The 13857-nt window shown below is 41.3% G+C and overlaps 1 long non-coding RNA gene across 1 annotated transcript in view; it reads right to left on the bottom strand.

Moving 5' to 3' along the window:
• Positions 1-9590: 9590 nt before the first annotated feature.
• LOC143441725 (uncharacterized) overlaps positions 9591-13857 on the bottom strand; it is a 34628-nt gene continuing 30361 nt past the window's right edge. The window contains exon 6 of the long non-coding RNA XR_013109366.1: positions 9591-12553. This is a non-coding gene — a long non-coding RNA (uncharacterized LOC143441725). The remainder of the gene's footprint in view (positions 12554-13857) is intronic.

Below are 13857 nucleotides of genomic sequence, written 5' to 3'. Positions count from 1 at the left end.
TATGCAGAAAACAAGCAAGAATCAAAACACCAAATGCCCCAAACAAACAAAATATTAAATATTAAAAATATAAAAATATTGAAAGCAGTAAGAAAAAATGGTCAAGTGACATATAAAGGCAGATCTATCAGAATTATACCAGACTTTCACCAGAGACTATAAAAGCCTGAAGATTCTGGCCAGATGTCATACAGAACCTGAGAAAACACAATTGCCAGCCCAGGATACTATACCCATCAAAACTCTCAATTAACATAGATGAAGAAACCAAGATATTCCATGACAAAACCAAATTCACACAATATCTTTCTACATATCCATCCCTACAAAAGATGATAAATGAAAAATTCCAACACAAGGAGGGAAACTACATCCTAGAAAAAGCAAGAAAGTAATCTTCTTTCAACAAACCCAAAAGAAGATAACCACACAAACATAATTCCACCTCTAACAATAAAAATAACAGGAAGCAATAATCACTATTCTTTAATATCTATTAACATTAATAGACTCAATTCTCCAATAAAAAGACATAGACGAACAGACTGGATACCTAAACAGAACCCAGTATACAGGAAATGCACCTCAATGATAAAGACAGAGAGACCTCAGAGTAAAAGGCTGGAAAACAATTTTCTAATCAAATGGTCCCAAGAAACAAGCTGGAGTAGCCATTTTAAAATTGGATAAAATCGATTTTTATCCAAAAGTTATCAAAAAAGATAAGGAAGGACACTTCATACTCATCAAAGGAAAAATCAACCAAGATGAAATCTCAGTTCTGAACATCTATGCTCCAAATGCAAGGTGACCTACATTCATAAAAGAAACTTTACTAAAGCTCAAAGCACACATTGCCCCTCATACAATAATAGTGGGAGACTTCAACACCCCACTCTCAGCAATGGACAGATTATGGAAACAGAAACTAAACAGTGACACAGTGAACTAACAGAAGTTATGAATTAAATGGATTTAACAGATATCTGTAGAACATTTCATTTTAAAACAAAAGAATATACCTTCTTCTCATCACCTCATGGTACCTTCTCTAAAATAGACCATATAATTGGTCAAAAAACAAGCCTCAACAGGTACCAAAAGACTGAAATAATCCCTTGCATTCTGTCAGATCACCACGAACTAAGGCTGGTCTTCAGCAACAACAAAAACAATGGATATCCCACATACACTAGCAAGCTGAAGAACTTGATACTCAATAATAGCATGGTCAAGGAAGAAATAAAGAAATTAAGGACTTTTTAGAATTTAATGAAAATGAAGACACAATGGAGTATTACTCAGCTATTAAAAATAATGAATTCGAGAAATTTTTAGGTAAATGGATGGATCTAGAAATTATCATCTTGAGTGAGTTAACCCAATCACAAAAGAACACACATGGTATTTACTCACTGTTAAGCGGATGTTAGCTCAAAATCTTGGAATAGCAAAGACTCAACCCGCAGACCACATGAAGCTCATGAAGAAGGAAGACCAAGAGGGGATGCCTCAGTTCTACTTAGAATGAGTAACAAAAATACTCAAGGGAGCAAATATAGAAACAAAACATGGGGCATAAACTGAAGGAGGGGCCATCAGGAGACCATTCCACCTGGGTATCCATCCCATGTACAGTCACCTAGGCTAGACCCTGATGTGGATGCCTGGAAGTGCATGCTGTCAAGAATATGATATAGCTGTCTACTTAGAGGTCTGCCAAAGACTACATTCAGAGGATGATGCTCACAACTAACAACTGATATGATCAAGGGTTTCCCAATGGAGAACTTAGAGAGAAGACTGAAGGAACAGAAAGGGTTTGTGACCCCAGGAGGAAAGCAACAATACCAAATAACCAGAGCCCTCCAGGGTCTAAACCACCAGCCTGGGAGCACATAGGGAAGGACCCATGACTCCAGCAGTATATGTAGGGGAGGATGGCCTTGTCGGGCATGGGTGGGAGAGGAGTTTCTTGGCCCCATAAAAAACAAACACAGAGTGTGTTTGGGGGGGGGAATGTGAGGGTGGGGAGGGGGTAGTGGGGGGTAGGTGAGGGCACTGCCTCATAGAAGCATGGGGGGGTGGGAAAGGAGGTTTCTGGGTGGTGGGAGGAAGTGGGGTAAGGGGATAAAATCTGAAAGGTAGATATAATACCCAATTTAAAAAAGTGAGAGATAAAAAAGGGGGAAAGGAGAAAAAAAGAAAAAAATAGGAGATTTAATAACATAAAAGAAGGATTTAAAAATTTAGGAGGCAATTTATGTTAATGGAAACAGCATCATAGAAACTGTAAAATCACACCCTCATAGAAGCACAAGGAGGGGGATGGAATAAGGGGTTCCTGGGTGGTGGGGGGAATGGGATAAGGGGATAAAATTTGAAATGTAAATATTACAACCAGTTTTAAAAAGAAAAAAAAGAAAAGTTGCTAGAACCAACATCTTTAAAAAATGTCAACCCTCTAGGAAAAAAATTTTTTTTCTTGATACTAAAACTTGTTCTGAGAATTGTATATTGCAGAATGCATAGCCTTGGTGTATCTACTCATCAAGCATACTGAGCAGACCTGCCCAAACCTCCCATGTCCTGGAATTCCATCTGGATGCAGTGATGACACAGTGTCAGAGGCTTATCAATTTACTCTTCCCCCCACCCCTCTTCTAATATCTCAATCAGCTTGAAGAAGTTAAAGAAGAATCAGCACCCCTATTCCCTGGGCTTGGGGACTAAGGTGGTTAATATTGGTCTGTCTTTCTAGGGAAAACTAGTGGTTTTGTTGGAACAGGGAGGATTAGCTAAGACTTACTGCATAGCCATAACCTATTGGTAGAAATCTATATAATTAATATCAAGATGAAGTTATAACTTCTTAAATGGTACAAGATTTACTTTGATTTCAAATTTAAGGTTTTCATTGGTATGAGCTTCTTATTGATATAAAAGTGAGATGAATATTGATACTCTCATGGGCATTGTGCCTGTATAACACATTTAGGAATACAAGGCTTAGACCCAGTCCTTCTTTAACTTTTTTAACTGATTTGGAACGGTTAGCCTATGAGTTAAGGGACTATAGCAAATTCATGGCTTGGAGTTTATTGTTAGGGTGTTTTCTATATTTTACTTAGAAATAGCTGAGAGGAGTTAATAGACAACAGTCCAGGTTACCTTACATGGATATAGTTGGTTTTCAAAACGTCAGAAGTCCATAGAATTGACGTTACAAACATTTCTATATTAATGTTCATTTTGATTAGAGACCTGTCTGCTCCTGACAGTTTCCTGTCGTGGATTCTAAGAAGAAATTGAGTATCCTTGGAGTTACTCCAGTTGTGAGGTGACAGCCACTAGGCAAGAATTGCCTCTTCCCATCTACAGACAAATTACTGTCCAGAAAAGGACACACTTGCAGAATAGTCGACTGATTATATCTGCCTAGACAGAGTAATCAGCCCTTAAAAATCCTGCATCACTAAGATCTGTCAGATGATTCTGGGCCAGAAGGCTGAAGATTTGATGCTCCAGTGTTCGGTAGTATAAGGGTTTTCCAGGTGTTCAGTGGTCTCTATAAATTGGCTAAGTTTTAGAAGCTATGCTTTGTGCTTCCCATAATTTCAGTTAACTCAGTCATTCTGGATTTCTGACGGGGTTGAAAACCTATAGTCTCATAGCCAATCCTGGCTATTCACTTTGAGAGAAAAGATCTGAGTGAATGGTTTTCAGCTGGCATTCATTCTAAAGCCAAGAAAAAAGCCAGGTTCAGAACTAAGTGTGTTAGTTAGGAGAGATGACAGAGGTTCTGGTTAGTCAACAAAATGATGGACTGGGTATCAGGACTATCTTGTATCTCACTGGTACAATTAGGAATAATTATGCTCTAATTGCATTTTGAGAGAAAAGTTTTATTTTAACAGGAAGAGTGAAGCTAGGTGATGAGAGAGAGAAAGAGAGAGAAAGAGGGGGTGACATGAAGGCAGATGTTCACATGTCTCCACCAGTCAAAGATAGTTTATATATCTAGGTTGGGTATTGGGTTACACTTCTGATTGAGCATTACCAAACTTATAAAGCCTTTGATTAACATTTTTTAAAAAAAATGTATAAAAGCAAAAAGGAAAAGGGGGCATGGGATAGGGGTTTTCTAGGGAGGGGAAATGGGGAAAGGGGATGGCATCTGAAATGTAAATAAAATATAAAAATAAATAAAAAAGGAAAAAACAAAACAAAACAACAACAACAACAACAAAGGAGCCCTCTTTCCTCAGCAGGATCCTTCCTACAAATGTAACATTTAACAGAAAGTGTGTTATTCCAGGAATCTCCCAATCCACATATCTTTCATAGATAAAGGATAAAGGCTCATTAAATATATACCTTGTAACATTTCTGATCTAGTTATCTTGTATGTCTGGAATGAGTTTCACAAAATTAATTTAAAGACCTGTAAAGATTTTATTCAGGACACATGCCTGTTTCTTGATGTAAGCATGTGAATACTCTGTCTATAGGTTCTAGTTAATATAGCCACTGAATGTCCCTCCTCCCCTGGGGCCCTCACACTTCATATAACCCCAGGGTCATACCAAAATGCCCATCTCTCCCCACTGTGTTCTCCACCCGGACTCTCAGCCAGGTCTGGTTTGGGAGGTGCTTCAGGCTCTGAAGTCAGGCTCTGAACTTAGCAATGTCTGGCTAGGCAGAGTTCCTAGGTGGAGCTAACTAGTTGCAGGAAAAGGGGACACTTCAACAGCCACCCTGACACCATATCCCAAGGGTTGGTTACTTGCTTCTGTCTCCAGCAGCCATGTAAGCACCATGAAGAGGCTGCTGTGCTCTCTGCTGGGACTTCTGTGCACCCAGGTTTGCTATGAGTCTGGCTGGCAGCATTCAGGGCACCTGAGAATATCTGGCTCTGCACATAGAGGGGTGGGGAGAGCAGCTCAGGAGTCCTGCAGAGCTCCCACCTTTTCAGAGGACATGGTGTGCTCAGGGCTCTGTGGACACTGCAATGACAGCCATTTGTGTCTCTTTCTCTGTTTCTAATCAGGGTTGAAAGGGCAGCAACTGCATCAGAGTCCTGTGTCCTTGGTTCTGCAGGAGGAAGAGGACACAGAGCTGCAGTGTAAGTTTTCCTCCACAGCAAACCGGCTGCAGTGGTTTTACCAATGTCCTGGGGGAAGCCTCATCAGCCTGTTCCCCAATCCTGGAATGAAGCTGGAATGAAGCAGAAAGGAAGACTGACCTACTTGACAGTCACTAAGGGATGTCGCAGCTTTTTGTATATTTCCTCCTCCCAGACCACAGACTTGGGCACTTTATTTCTGTGTGGTGAGAACACAGTGCTCCCCAGGCACCTGCAGCCTGTACACAAACCTTCCGTTAGGTGGGCGTGGCTTCCTAGTCACAAGACATCAGGAAGCCTTATACTATCATTTGCATAATCTAAATATTCCTTTCCTACTGCCACTTTTATCCACAAATATTTTTTGCCTTGTGGGTTTGGGACTTTGGTTTTTGTTTTAACCTCTTGAAATTTCTGCTGCCTGTGCACTACAGATTTCTGACTTAGAGTAATCAGAGGAACAGATAGGACAGGACGACTGGAGTGAAATACATATTCAATTGCAATGTCCTGGCACACCAGGAGACAAACCAAAAGGAATGAAAGGCAAAGAAGTGTATTAACCTTAGTTGGAAGTCTGAAACATGTTCATGTCTGCCTCATCAGAAGTGTCTCCATGGGTAAAGGTTGATCCTGCATGTGTGGCCGTATCTACCATTGCAGAAGGAAAAGGAAAAGGTCACTAAGTTCTCATGTGTGACAAATCATCAGGGTGTAGACTTAACATGTGCATTCCATCCAAGTCCCATCATGCCCTTGAGCCATTGCGTGTGCTGGTCTATCCTGGACCATGCACTTGTGCATGATTTAGAAACGTGCTGCTACATGGGTCTGTGAGATGCAGTTGCCTTGTGGTGTTGCTCATCCCAGGTTTCCTTATTATTCTGTCAAGTTGTGACTAAAGGCAAACTGAATATTCCTCTCCAGAATTCAATCATCTTTGGCTTTGTTATGTCAGATGGTGAAGATGTCGTCACCCTGCTCAGAAGTCATACCACCTTTCTTCTTTGGCACAAACGAATACCCAGGTGAGAGATTATATTTCTGATCTACCAAAGTTCATTTAGTGAGAGTGCAAAGAGCAGTTTCTGTTCTGTCTTGTTCCAGAAATCCACTAACTCCATTAGCCTCGTCATTTAGCCTTACATCTGGAAAACTCGGTGCTCTCCAGGCCCCCACAGTGTTTGAATCGATAGTAAACCCTGGACAAAGCCCAGGAGCTCACTTGAGCCATCCACTGAAGGATCCTGCCTGAGATGCACACCTGCAGACTTCAGGCAAGAGGGCAGCACCGTGGCTGCTCTATCTGTGGCTGGATCAGAGGATACTTACAAGTAAAACTGTCTTCTTTGAAAACTGTTGTCAGGAGTAACTTTCCTCTAAGACATTTTGTCTTGAATTCTTGAATCATAAGTAGATCACACAGAATGTGTGTAAAGATTTTTAAAGGTAAAAACTATTCCACAATAAAGTATCAGCTTCATTTAAAGAAGCTCACAGCACAGATCTTGGTGTAGTTGTTGGGACAAACAGTTGAACTCATGTCCTTGCCCTCTTCCCACTAGGCTTTGTTTTTACCTACGTGCAAGCAAAGATGTAGGACCACAATGAGTAACAAGAATAAGAGATTAATTATAAACATTATAAGTCACATGGTTCCTAGAGCTAGCGGGAACTCTGTGCAAAGCTGTTTTCCTTGCCCAAATTTGCAGAGGAGTTGGACTAACACATGGGAAGGAAAGCTGGATGATGGCAAACACTTGGCTGAACTGTGACCTGCAAGGATGTAACAAGGACACCTACAGTTCACAAGGACAAACCCTCTTCAATACTGTTTGGAGGATGACCTCACCTTGGGAAGCAGTTACTCGGCACCACTGTACATGTATACATGACCTGAGACCAAGAGAAGCTCAAGGAGGAGGCATGGGGGAATACTGGGGTGGGGGGGAGTTCAGTAAGAGAGCTGATGGGCTAAGCATGTAGCTGAGTGCTAGTATTCTCTTAACATGCACAAGGCCTTGAGTGCCATCTTCATCTCTGAGGGATGAAAATAAATAAATAAATAAATAAATAAATAAATAAATAAATAAGAGAAGCTGATAAATTGATAAGCACATACAGGAGTACCTGAACCCCAGGCCTACCTGCAGAGACCCCCGCACCCATCTTCTTCTATCCCGCACAGTTTCTTCCATGGTCAGTCCTAACATGTAAGGGAGAACGTCCAGGAAGTGTCTATCACCAGATGGTTGAGACAATGCAAATCTACCACAGTGCCCACTTGTGAACTCGGCATTGTCATAAACCTCCCTAACAACACTTACAGTTAAATAAAGAAAATAGAAACATTGGGCTTCCTGTTTACACCATGACTCTCCCCAAAGAGGAAATATAAAGTTCATTCTATGGATGATACGTCATCTTCTAGCAAAGTCACGTTTCCTGCAGATGCTCTGTGGCTCCACTACTGAAATCTAGCAAGATGCAATGTTAACTTTTAATAGCACATCTTACGTTAAGACATGCAAATTAGTGGAGGGTTAGGAAAACATGCTTAGTACATCCATAAATATACTTGCTCTGAGTTTAACTCAGAAGCAGTTTCACAATGATAGTGATCTTTGTTTCTATGAACACTCAAATGTCTATAGCTGGATTTTACACACAGCTTTTCCATCTCTTTAACTGAAGCCCATAGTCACTCCAGCACTGTATTTATTTTTAATATAACAGTGTCCTTAATCAGGAAATCATAGGTATGATGACAGTTCCTCAAGCTGACCACTGTGATTTAATCAAAAAAGTGTGACAGATATGAAGGAATCAACAGATTTAAAACAAAGCAAAAAGTTAATGAGTTCACCTGTTACCAGGGCTGAGTGTGTTCGGGGTCACACCTGCATTCCTGTACTCTGAAGTACAAAGAACCTAAGGGGCACATTAGGAGAATGGCTCCCCATCAGGGTTTGTGTTCCTGGTCTCGGTGTAACTTTACTCAAATGTGAAATTTGTGTCTCTTTTCTTGCTGTGGGGATCCTGCTGTGGGAATCAGGCTGTAGCAAACTCCTCCCTAGGGAAAATGGAATAGCTCTTTGCTAAAGGATTTTCAACCTGATGGCCAACTAACAGGTCTTTTCTGACTTTAATCTGGCTTTGCTGCCCTCTAGTGTTCATAGCTTAAACTGTTTTGAAGCCTGGTGTAATAGCTGACTTTGGGGAAAGTACTGCCTTCCCTTGCGGTAATTAATGCAGGAGGGCTCAGGAGGACTGGCTGGCTGATGATATAATGCCCTTTTACGTGGATTACTGGAGGTGAGAAGTAAGTGTATGTCTTGTAGATAAGTTCTTGGCATGATTACAAAAGGCAGAGAGGATGTTTGAGCTTGTTTTCACCCTCTCCACTACCTGTGTCCCCCTTCTTTCATTACTTCCTCCCTCCCCCTTCTTTGTTGCTAACTTATGTCCATCGCCCTTCCCTTTTTGTATTTAAAAGACATCCTAATAAACGGGAGCAAGAGTAACTGATAGAGAAAATAAGCGGCTGCAGGGAACATTGTATAATACACACTTTGTAACAGGCAGCTAACTCCATGATGTAAGTACCATTCAGGCCAGAAGACTCAGCATGTGAACAGTACCACCTGCCAAAATAAAAACAAAGACCTAATCCATCAATGCTCATAGTTATGGGAGTCTCTAAATGTACTAACTTTGTTCTTTTGGCTGCTGTAGTTCTGCTTCTGGCTAACTAACTGTTCTTGTTAACTGAAGTCTGTCAACCCAGGATATGGATTGTGCTCAAAAGCTCACCCTGGGAAAGGCTCGGTGCTGCACTTGATCCTGAATACCCATTGTAGTCACTGGCTGACTAATAAAGACTTTCTACTGACTTAAAACCATGTCCCCCACAACCACTTGACATGTGATGTTAGAATTCTAGAGTACAGAGGTCCAGAGAAGCCATTTCCTCCAGACAGAATGGATGAAATAAAGCAACAGAACTAACTGACAAGTCAATTTGGAGAAACAAAAAAAGTCAACTCTGTGCACATGAGGGCTACCTAAGCTATATCGATGGAAACCTGTTTCTGCTACTTTCTATAGTGATTTAAGTATCTGTTTCCTGTCTCCACACCTTGCCCTAAGGCTTCTGGTGCAGCTTCTCTATCCATGAAAACTGTGAGGGTGAGAGAACTGAAGTCTCACACTGCCTGCCTAGACTCAGTACACCTGTTCTTCATGGCAGTGGAAATGTACACAGAGACTCACTAAGGCATAGAGGAGTGTAACAGCTGTATTCCCCAAACCTCGGCTACTAGTTTTTCTATACATATAAGGACTTTCTTTTTTTTACTGAAACTTTATTTTTTTATTGGATATTTTATTTATTTACATTTCAGATGTCATTCCCTTTCCCCATTTCCCCTCCCTAGAAACCCCCATCCCATTTCCCCTCCTCCATTTTGCTTTTATACCATTTTAATTACATGCATATACAGTTCTAGGTCGAGGAACTAGCAATACCATAGACAAAAATAGTCAAGGAACAAGCAAGACAATAAAGTTTCATGAATACTCTCATGATCACTATTTCTAAGGGCTTATCAGGATGACCAAAGTAATTGAGCCTACTTCCCTGTCCTAGCCCAAAGTCATTTTCATGTCTGAAGCCTATTTCCTTGTTCTAGCCTAAGATTTAGATTTCTGCCCGAAATTCCTGCCTGAAATTACTTCTTTGTTCTAGTCTAATGTCAGATTCCTGCCTGAAGTCCACTTCCTTGTCCTTGGCCAATGTCAGATTCCTGACAAGTAGCTCATTTCTTTGCCCTTGGTCCATGTCAGATTCTTGCCAAGCAGCCCCAAAAGCTTTCCACCTTTCCCCCTTTTTTATTTCATAAACAAGACTGATCCTGTCTTAGGTCATTCTGACTAAAAATGAACCCCAAGACAGAGTTATTAAATTAACAGTCTGGCAAGTCAAGGACAGGTAAAATTCTGCACAGAGCCTTCCCAACCTAAGACATAAGTGCACTGCTTTTGATAATGCATATTCCACGATGGGTAAGGAAGGCATTCTTGACTTATAAGGAATTTCAATTAGCCCTAAATCAATGCACTTGAGAAATTATGACATATATTTGAAATGAAGGCTTTCTGGTAGTGGCAAGATCTTAGCCCAAAGCCACCATGAAAGATTTGAAAATTAGGTATCTTAAAATGTGTTCAAAATTGAAAAGTATATCAGAATCTTTCAAATAAAAAAACACTTCTGCAAAACTAATCTCCATCAGTGTAGCACAGTATCAAGCAATAAAATGATCACCCATGAGTTACTTACCATTAAAGAAGCCATAGAGCATGATGCCCTTTTTAAGCAAGGGGCTCAGAATCCTGGCAAGTGCCCCTAGAAGAGGTTCAGATGTCATCTCCTCTCTATTCTTCCTACCTTCCTTGCCAACCTAACAGTGATGATGTGAGGAGCCGTATTCGCCATTATAAGATGGCGCAGGCTTCTGCTTCCTGGTTCTTCATGGAAGCTTTACTTGAGAATGCGCCTGCGCATGGTGTGAAAACCGAGTATGACAATTGGATGAAAGATTTGAGCCAATGAGGGATCTGCACGTCTCCCAAAGCTCTATTTAAGCAGCGGGCTTTCTGAGCTCAGCGTCCTTCCCCTTTTCTCCATCTTGAAGAGCTGTTCAATAAATGCTGTCAGAAGAATCCTCAGTGTGGTGTGCTCCTTATCGGCGAGGTAGCGTGTTACAAGTGGAATTGAAACCCGGGATGAAGCCGAACATCTCGGGGTTTTGACCAATCACGAAGGACCCTGTTGGCTCACAGAGGATTCAGAACTGACGGCGTGGAGAGTCTCAACGTTAGAGCTCCAGTAAGTGGGATACAGTGGAAGACACCCTGCGCTGGAGAACCAGTCGACTGAAGGAGCTGGCTGAATTCAGAAGTGAAACAAAGGTGATTGCATAGTAACAAAAATGGGGCAAGAAAAAAATAAGCAGAAACAGATGAAAAAAGTTTTAAAGATGCAAGGAGTAAATTGCAGGCTGCTCTGAGTCAAGAGAGCCAAACAGAAAAATAAATAAAGGTTATAGTAACGAAAATGGGGCAAGAAATAAGTGAGTAAAAACAGATGAAAAAGGCTTTAAAGACGTGAGGAATAAATAGAAGGCTGCTCTAGACAGAGAGCTAAACAGAATGATAATGTTAATTGATTTAACTTTCAAAATGGGTGTGATTCTGAGTTATATAGTTATATTTTTCTGGATAAAAACTCAATGTAAAGGTTTTTCTGGTTACTGGCTTAAGGAAAGGTTAATTTGGAAAAAAAGGTTTTCTATGAGTTTTCTGATGAGGTCATTAAGGTAGTAGTTATGTCTTCCAGAATTATATGGATCAGACATGACAGAGGTAGGCCTCCAGAACACTAGATTTCAGAGAATCAAAATAATTATCTTGATACTAAAATTTGTTTTGAGATTTGTATATTGCAGAATACACAGCTTTGGAGAATAAATCTTATCACCTGCATGTTCACTGATGCCCTGGACTTCCAGCTGGATGCAGTTAAGACAGACTTCAGATGCTTTCAATTTACCCTTCCCCTCATCCCTCTTCTAATATCTCAACACCCATGTTCAGCTTGACTCGCTTGGATTTCTCCTTGACCCAGGGACTCTCCTCATGGATCTCTTCCGTCTTTTCTTACTTTAAGGAATGGGTGGAGGTAGGGTTATTTGGCTGCATGATCTTTGGGGGAGTGCTGCTTACCCTCTGGTTGCTCTGCAAATTCAAACAACAACATCAAAAGGATAAGGTGGTGATCACACAAGCATTGCTTGCCGTGGAGCAGGGAACATCCCCTCAAGCCTGGTTGAATCTGCTTAAACAATGAGACACCATCACTTAACAGGATATCCTGAGGGCTCGTGTTCCCATTGCACCAGGTATCCTAGTGGTGGTCCTCCACACTTCCCGGGGCTCAGGTTCCCATTGCACGGGATAAAAGGTGTGGAGGGTCTCGTACTGTTTAACTGCCTTGAACGCCTATCGGTAGAACGGTGGGCTAGATCGGCAACCTAACAGCCCTCGATTGTTGTTGCAGTTTAATAAGGAAGGGGGAGATGTGAGGAGCCGTATTCGCCATTATAAGATGGCGCAGGCTTCTGCTTCCTGGTTCTTCACGGAAGCTTTACTTGAGAATGCGCCTGCGCATGGTGTGAAAACCGAGTATGACAATTGGATGAAAGATTTGAGCCAATGAGGGATCTGCACATCTCCCAAAGCTCTATTTAAGCAGCGGGCTTTCTGAGCTCGGTGTCCTTCCCCTTTTCTCCATCTTGAAGAGCTGTTCAATAAATGCTGTCAGAAGAATCCTGAATGTGGCGTTCTCCTTATCGGCGAGGCTGTGCGCTACATGATGGAACAAGTTTGGATGTTTGTATTAATTGGTCTGGACATGGAAAAGAACACTTAAGCCATACATTTTCAGATCCCCAAAGATGTTGCCTGATTTGTTCAATTATGCGACACTTTGGAACTTATAAGACTGCTGCCCTTAAAATTAGAACGTAAACATAGATTCACCTGGAAGTCAAATAACATGGGGGTGAGGGGCTCTTCTGTGGTAGGATGGAAAAATCAAAACTTTATGCCATTTTCATGGAATTGATTGTAACCTTAGTTAAAACTTTATGTCAACTTGACATGGGCTGGTGTCATCTGAGAAGAGGGAACATCAGCTAAATGTGCCTCTTATGATTGTGCTGCAGCAATCCTGGAGGACATTTTCTTCATTAGTGATTCATGGGGAAGGACCCAGCCCATTGAGGGTGGTTCCATCCTTGGGATGCCGGATCTGGGTTCTATAAGAAAGAGGCTGATCAAGCCATGGAGATCAAGGCAATAAGCAGCATCCCTCCTTGGCCTCTGCCTCAGCTCCTGCCTCCAGGTTCTGATTTCCAGCTTTGGCTTTCTTCCTTGATTGGACTACATTAACTCTTTCCTCCCCTTCTTGCTTTTTAGCCTTAGTGTTTCATTGCAGCAATAGAAATCTTAAGACAAATTGGTACCAGGATTATGGGATACTGCTATGCCAAGGTGAATTCTAAACAGCTTTACAAACAATACTGGTAGGTCAAAGAGTTGCTTCTGTATCTAGGGAAAGAAATCATCCCATTCCCCAAAGCACCTGAAAAATAATCACTTTTTGAGAGAGAAAAAAATCAGCATATTTAGGATCCAGTTTTGATTGTCCTCAAATCTAAATAGATTTGTCTGATGTTTTATAGTCCTTCAACAATTATTCTGTTCTTTTATTATTTTCTTAGCAACCATCAAGGTATCTTTTAACTACAGACAATGATGACTCTGATCTTTTGACTGTCATTTTCTCCTGAGGAGACACTGTACAGAAACAAGGCTTTGGCTGACAGCTTAGCCTTGACTCTAGTATATGTGGTTCTGTGACCCTCCATAACTCTGGTCCTCATGGCTCTGTCCTCCCAAAGATCATTGTTTAGGACACGTGTCAGGATCTCCCCATGCAACTGTTGTTTAAAACACCTAAGTAGAACCTACTTAGGACTTTCACAGAGGTCACTGATCATATCTCCTTTGTCAGCCTCATCTGCATGCTCCTCCTCCTGTGCAGAGCAGTTTTCCCACTCTCTCCACAAGGCTAGCATCACTGTTTACATTTCTTTCTTTTCCCTCAC

This window comes from Arvicanthis niloticus, chromosome 3, assembly GCF_011762505.2.
Source record: "Arvicanthis niloticus isolate mArvNil1 chromosome 3, mArvNil1.pat.X, whole genome shotgun sequence".
In the NCBI taxonomy this organism is placed as follows: domain Eukaryota; kingdom Metazoa; phylum Chordata; class Mammalia; order Rodentia; family Muridae; genus Arvicanthis; species Arvicanthis niloticus.
This window is presented reverse-complemented; position numbering and strand designations above follow the sequence as displayed.